Raw genomic sequence first — 6,000 nt, forward strand, 5'->3', positions numbered from 1 at the left:
AGAGCAAAAGGAAAGAAGGAGTAAGACTCTGTCCGCAGATCATGGTGGTGCCCAGGAGGCTGCGCTATCATATTTCCTTCATCGTTTAATGCCCAATTGTGACCTAAAATGCACATGAGAACACCACCTGCTACCCAAGTGTAGCTCAGAGAGCAGATCTTTCCCTCACATACAGGACGTGGTGCCCAGCATGCCACCCCTCCACAGTGTGGGATTCCAGAATACCCACCTGTTTCTATTCTGCACACATGAGCTCCAGGAACAACAAGGTCAGCATGATTATGGTCCTTGTTCAGGTGACCAAATGTCAGAGATGGCAACTGAGGATAGGACCCTTGTGATGGGAAGAATAACTGGGGGGTGCCCTATAAGAGTGCGGGGGAGTTCCCTCAAACTGGAAGATTAAGGTGAGTGGCAGATGACAAGTTGTTCGGTTCACAGGAGCTTCTCTGACGTGACAGTAGCCTGAGCTTTGAAAAGATCAATCTTCTCCCCCTGGTTTTCTGTATCCATCTAGCTTCCTCATGCCCTCATCCATTCACTCCAACACATTCCAGAGGTTCCTCAGATAGCTCTCCTTTGGAAGGGTGGGGACTCTGTGCTGGGGAACTCACAATGATCCAGGCAGAGGATGTCCATTCCCTTTGCCTTAGATGGTCCTCCCTCACCCTGCACTTTTTGTTAACCTTCTCTCCTCTCCTGGACATCTTGTAACTTTTGACTTCCTATCCGTCTGTTATTGATTTGGTTCTCCAAACACTAAACACCTCCATTTTCAGAGTAGAGGACGAAAATCTTCCCTTCATTTGGGATTCCATGAAAAACGCCTCTTTCATTCTTCAACAGGCCCAGAGAGGGCATTTCCCTGAACCACGATTTTCTATGGCAGAGTTTCATAATTCTGTCTCCAACTTCTCCTTCTTGCACTTCCCTTTGTCCAAGACCAGAAGCAGAGCGGGGCAAACATGTGGAGTAGATGTCTGGGGATAGGCTACTATCTTATATAGAGAAGATGCATCTTTGCAAGGGAACCTTAATTTTCTTGAAGGTCCATGAAACTTCCCTAGAATCCTCATTCAGATCTTTCCTCCCTTGGAGTTCAGAGTTGGGCAGACCCACACATCTCAAGGGAGGACTGCTGGTCTTTCACAACCTCCTCCCCTAAGGACTCACTTAGATGGTCCCCATCCTCCTCAATGTGAATTACCCTTATTTTCACAATCTGACCTTTTTGTTATTCATATGTCATATCCCATCTATATCTATGTATTTTAGATATTTATATCCATTTCATATATTAAAATGTATTTGAAAATTATGTACTTTATGAATATCTGGCTCTTACTCTAGAGGTTCAATACTGAATAATTTCCATAACTTCTTTATTTGTAACTGAAGATGTCTCAGTAGTGGAACATATGAATCAATTAAACAAGGTATCATTATCTGGGAAATAATTTATAACCAGAAACTTATAGTTACTCACTGCATGATTCCAGTGTAAAACGACAATAAGGATGCTTGATTGGAATGAAATATACTTTTTTTTAAAATCATCCTTCAAATAATCCAGCAGTCTTAGCTGTGTGTCAAATCTTGAGGGTCATTCCCTAGATATCATTGTGCTCAGAGACGGGGCATCATGGTCCAGTAAGGAGATGGAGGAGATGTTAGAGTTTGGAGGAGGGAGTGGAAGCTGGGGAACCAGCAGAGAAAGGCTGCTTATAGGGAGGAGGGTGTCCTCTACCAGGGGCCACACCCTGAGGAAGCAAAGAGCTGGAAGCATATCTCTCCTCCCCTTCCTGCCAAATCACTGGGTCAGGAACAAAGAGGGAAGCTCCTTCCTCACCCTATTACTACTTCGTCTCCAACAACCGAAGAATTATTGGTTCTTGTGAAATACATGTTTCACAAATGACTACATAGGTTCTAGAAGACATAAATCAGGTGTATGTCAAACTGCAAAAGAAGAAAAGCTTTAGGGTTTTCTATTTTCCCCATAAGTCATCGAGGCAGCAGCCATTTTACTTAGTCATCTACTTTCTCCTGTGCATACAATCATGTGAGATTGCTTATTTTAAGGTCACGGATGCAGAGCTTCCTTCTCATATTCTTTCCTGTTTCGTTACTTGTTCCTACTGTTCCAAAATAGGGAACAAACTCTATCATCAATCCTCATTGAGATCTATCTAGTATCTTCCACAGGAGTTCAAGTGGTAATGCCCTATCATAGCCAGGTATTGTTGTCTATATCCAAAATGAAGAAGCCCAAAAAAAGATACTAATAAACAATTCTATTTAGGATAGCATCAAAAAGAATAAAACATTTAGGAGGGAATATAACGAGTAGGAAAAAATTGAAAACTGAAAACTGAAAAAGATTGCCAAAAATTAAGCAGATTTATGTAAGTGAGAAGAAATGGTGGCAATGGATTGCATGACTTAATATAGTGAAGCTTCAACCACCATCATCCAAATGCATCTACACACTTGGTGTCATCCTGCCATTTGGACACTGCCCCGGTTTAATCCTTCACTGTCTACTACTCATCCCCTCTGGTTCCCTGTTAGGCAAGATGTTAGACAATAGCTGTTTATCGGACTCGGATCTTAGACACACAACTTCAGTGACTTCCATGGAACTCTGAACAATATTTCTAGGTTAGGGTCCAATGTAATTAGAGTGCAGGACCATGAGGGTTTCAGTGCAGGAGAGGTTGAAGAACCCATCCAAAGTGAGGAGAGGTCCATTTATAGTAAGGTTCTTTTAATAGGAATCATCATGCTGAATAAATAACAGAATGAGCCTAGAAATACAAAGAATATCAGAGGGACAAACAAATTAGAATTTCTGGCTAACATTCATTGAAAAATTGATCTCAGACAAATCAGTAGGAGTGGAAGACACATTTCCCCTGATGGCATTATATTGTCATAGCAAATATAGGCTGAAAAGCCTTAGCAGTGGGGGATGCAGACCTGACAGGAAATCTATATAGTAACAAGAAAACAACAACAACAACAACATTCAAACGAAAGAAGGATTCACATAGAATTATTACAAGGTGTGAACCACCTTGGTACCCTGAGAACCTTATGACATTTATTTGTTTCAAGATGATGATATAGTGGTAAGGGCCTGAGGCACCTGGAGGAAGCAAACTCAATGACAGATAATTCTGAGATATCTGGTAATATGAGCACAATGCAATTTATCATGTATTTAACTGTCTGAAGACCATTAGTTTTTAAAAAATAAGTGTCAGGGCCAAAGGTGATGGGGGCAACTCCTCATTCTCCTTTCCTGGGCAGTGACACTAAAATGATCAAGTTGCACATTCTGGACACCATTCCAGGATTGTTTGGTGGAGTCAGAGGGGAGGGTGGGCTAAGCATGTTAGCGCAGCAGGGAGCGCTGTCGCATGGGTCCTGTGAGACCAGACTTCTGGGCCAGATGTCTAAGAAAATACACAAATTCTTGCAAACTGGGCAGGCAATGTCCTCAGTGAAGTGTTATGCTGTATAGGAGTCACTGGAGTCTCATGAGTTCTCAGTTCTGACTCACGTTCTCCAGGCACATTTCATCCTCAATCCCCATGGAGTCATTTTCAGAGCTGATGTTCAGACAGGGGGAGACAATCCCATACCTGGTCAAATTTGCATCTTAAAAAAATCACTAGTATTGCTACCTTTGTCTAAGGTGAGAGACCTTTGATGAGGGGCAGATGGGAATGCCACCAGTGAGTCCTCAGAGATCAGACTGCTGGGGCTTCTCTGTCCTGTCCTGATTCTTCCCTTTACCTCCTCCGTCATCAACAAGGAGTTCCTTTCAGTGATGAGGGAAAAGATTCAGAGGGCCATCATTTGTATTCCCTTGCTACCATTATTTGCACAGCCTCGGTGTCCATCGAAAGATGAATGGATAAAGAAGATGTGGTTTATGTATAAAATGGAATATTACTCAGCCATTAGAAATGACAAATACCCACCATTTGCTTAAACGTGGATTGAAATGAAAGGTATTATGCTGAGTGAAGTAAGTCAATTGGAGAAGGACAAACATTGTATGTTCTCATTCATTTGGGGAATATAAATAATAGTGAAAGGGAATATAAGTGAAAGGAGAAGAAATGTGTGGGAAATATCAGAAAGGGAGACAGACCATAAAGACTCCTAACTCTGGGAAATGAACTGGGGATGGAGGAAGGGGTGAAGAGTGGGGGGTGGGGGTGAATGGGTGATGGGCACTGAGAGGGACACTTGACGGGATGAACACTGGGTGTCATTCTATATGTTGGCAAATTGAACACCAATAAAACATAAATTTATTATTAAAAAACGTGATATTCTGTTCCATACTATATATCATTAGGGAAAAGCAAATGCAAATATGAATGAGCTACCATTGCACAGTTATCAGAATGGCCAAAATCCAATATACTGGCATCAGATAGATTATGAACAGAAAAATAATCATTTAAAATGGCACCAAATGGGGCAGCCCCGGTGGCTAAGCAGTTTAGAGCTCCTTCAGCCCAGGGCATGATCCTGGAGACCAGGGATGGAGTCCTGTGTCAGGTACCTTGCATGGAGCATGCTTCTTCCTCGCCCTTGGCTTGTCTCTGCCTCTCTCTCTCTCTCTCTCTGTGTGTGTGTGTCTCATGAATAAAAATAAAATCTTCAAAAAAATAAATAAAATAAAGAAAATAAAATAGCACCGTGTGTGCCCTGTCCCCACCCATACTCTCAATGATATGTCATGTTAGTATGACACATTTTCCCAATGATGCATGAAAAACATGTATTCACCTCTGTGCTATTTTCCCCCAAATCCATAATATTAATGTAATCATGAGACAAAATCAGATAAACCCATGTTCTGGGACATTCTACAATATACCACACCAGCTGTCTCCAAATTCCCAAAACCAAGAACAGAGAAAGCCTGAAAACTCATACATTGGAGGATTTTAGTATGTCCTTATTAATAAATGCAATGTTATTACTTGGATTGATTTTAGGCAAAACAGTGTTAAAATAAGTAAATAAACAAACAAACAAACAAACAAATTTTGAAATCCAGATTGAGTCTGCAATTTTTTCAGGATTATCACACCACTGGTAAATACTTGTTTTTATAAACATATCATTACAACACAAAATGTTACCATTACAAAAAGCTAGGTGAAACATAGAGATCTCTGTTCCATATTTGTATTTAGTTCTGTAAATATAAACTGATTACAGAATAAAATTTCTACACACAAACAAATAAAAAAAAAGGAATAAAAATTTCTTCTCTCCACTCCTCTGCATTTAAGAACAGAAAGACAGACATTTGTGCTCTACTGGTTTCCAGTCAGCCTGTAAAACTTTTCACATTGAGTTCTTGGTTATGGAATGTATTTGCTTTTCTTTACACTGTAAAGAGTAATGTAAAAATAATCAAGTTCTTTGTCTTTTATTTACACAGCTTGAGAGTCAAGATAAATCTCCCTTCCAGCAGGTCAGCAGGATCCCCGCCATTCTAGCCTTGGAAGAAAGAATTCAGAACAGGCACCATGAGATTCCCCAGCACTGGACAGTAGGAAGTGCTTCCATTCATGCAGGTCCTCTCTCTTACAACTGAAATGTCCTGACACACTATAACAATCAAGTATAGGAAGACTTCTGAAGGTAGAAAAAGGAAGAAGGAAGATTTCAAACAAATTGAGGAAAATGCAACAGTGTGTACCCTGGTTCCTTCCTTGTATTAGGTCCTCCACATGTAAGACAAGAGTGTAGGTTCCTCCAATCAAGAAACTTTCAAAGGCTGAGATCCAGAAAATCGAACCAGAAAACAGTAAATCACAAAAAAAAGAAAGAAAAGAAAAAAGAAAAGAAAAGAAAGAAAACACTAAAACTCCAAAAACAGCAACTCCTCAGGTCAGAGGATATGGAGATAAGTTGGCCTGAGTAGAGGAAATATTTGGACAAACCTGCCCATGACTTGCACACACT

Source organism: Canis lupus, chromosome 27 (genome assembly GCF_048164855.1).
Source record: "Canis lupus baileyi chromosome 27, mCanLup2.hap1, whole genome shotgun sequence".
In the NCBI taxonomy this organism is placed as follows: Eukaryota; Metazoa; Chordata; class Mammalia; order Carnivora; family Canidae; genus Canis; species Canis lupus.